We start from the raw sequence: 1,582 nt of genomic DNA, 5'->3' as shown, positions 1-1,582 counted from the left end.
ACCCTAACCCTAACCCTAACCCTAACCCTAACCCTAACCCTAACCCTAACCCTAACCCTCGATACCTACTTGGCCCAGTCTATCCGACCGGTATCTCCCGATTTTGTGGATAAAACCGAGCCTGGGCTGTTATAGTCGATACCTCATTTGCACAGTTATACTTGATCCATGCCCTGTTGCTACTTCCTGGCCGTTTATATGGATGCAAACCTTTTCATCATTCGATATCACCCTGTCCTTTTTAGTACATTATTTTTCGATACCCACCCGTCATGCCTGACTGATTAATCGATATCTTTGAAGTATCCCATCTGATACAATGTTCCCAACCATTCATCGATACAACTTTTATCTGATCAGAATTCGATATTTGCCTATATAGTTTTTAGGTTCCATTCGGTCTCCCTAGCTATCGTTATGTGATACTTTCTTTGCCTGATCATAATCAATGTCTAACCGGTGATTATTCGACGTCCCCTTAGGTTTGCCATTATTCGATTTCCCTTAATCCGGTCTTTTTAAAAATTAAAACTCGACACCTCTTAAATTTTAATAACTAATCAATACTAATTTACAATTTCCAATATCATCAGTCATCACGGTTTAATGCATGCTTATTATGATAATTATTTTACATGTGCACAGTATTAGTATTAGATAATTCCTAGGAGTCAACATGCAACCCTGACATTAGCCGCTAGGTATAATATAACAAACAAGTCACACTCTTTGGCTGTTGCTGCTATCATTCAATATTTAATATGCCCTTCGATTTGTTTAGTTGTTTTCGGTAATTGATATTTTCAAACTATAACCCAATTTATAGAACTAGCAGAATGCCGCCATAGCGCCGAGCTCAAGACGTGAAATGAAGTGACAAGGGACCACCTAACATGTCTTATCCATATATCAAGTATCTCGATTTATTTATATAGTCGGTGTATTAACAATTATATTATATTATGGTTTTGCTAGGAACATTTTCTATCTGTCATTTTGTTCGTTTTGAAAAATGTGCTTTCTAAGGGCTTACTAAGGTTTGAAACATTTCCTAATATTTGGACATTTAAATGTTTTGCTAGATTTGTTTTTCACTTATTAAAGCGGCTTTTCTGTTTTTCTGTTTACTGTTGTTTAACAAGACTTTTAAAGGTAATTGTTTCCCTTATTCAAGCAGTTATTTCGGGTTGCTGTTACCCACTTCATAAAAGAGGACTCCTGTAGTATTGCAACTGAGTGTTCTACCTTCAAAATGAACTGTGTTTTGTTTCTATTAAGTATCTAACATTTAATTTTTACTTGTGAGGTGATGTTGCGTTATTAAAAAAATGTTAAAAAAACCCAACAAAACAACAAACAACTTTCAGGCCAAAGGATCGGTTAATGAGACTCGTGGAGCAAGGGCTGGAGATGAAGGGAAATGACCGAGGAAATGACTTTTGAGAGAATACTTTACAACGTTTTATGAAACCTGGAGTCGTTATCCAAGTATTCCGTTTATTATTACGTGTGAACTCTCCGTCTCTCCTGCCTATTATCCGCTGCTTTCTCTTTCTCTCTCTCTCTCTCTCTCTCTCTCTCT

This window comes from Aplysia californica, unplaced genomic scaffold, assembly GCF_000002075.1.
Source record: "Aplysia californica isolate F4 #8 unplaced genomic scaffold, AplCal3.0 scaffold00022, whole genome shotgun sequence".
In the NCBI taxonomy this organism is placed as follows: Eukaryota; Metazoa; Mollusca; class Gastropoda; order Aplysiida; family Aplysiidae; genus Aplysia; species Aplysia californica.
Note: the sequence above shows the minus strand (reverse complement) of the source record.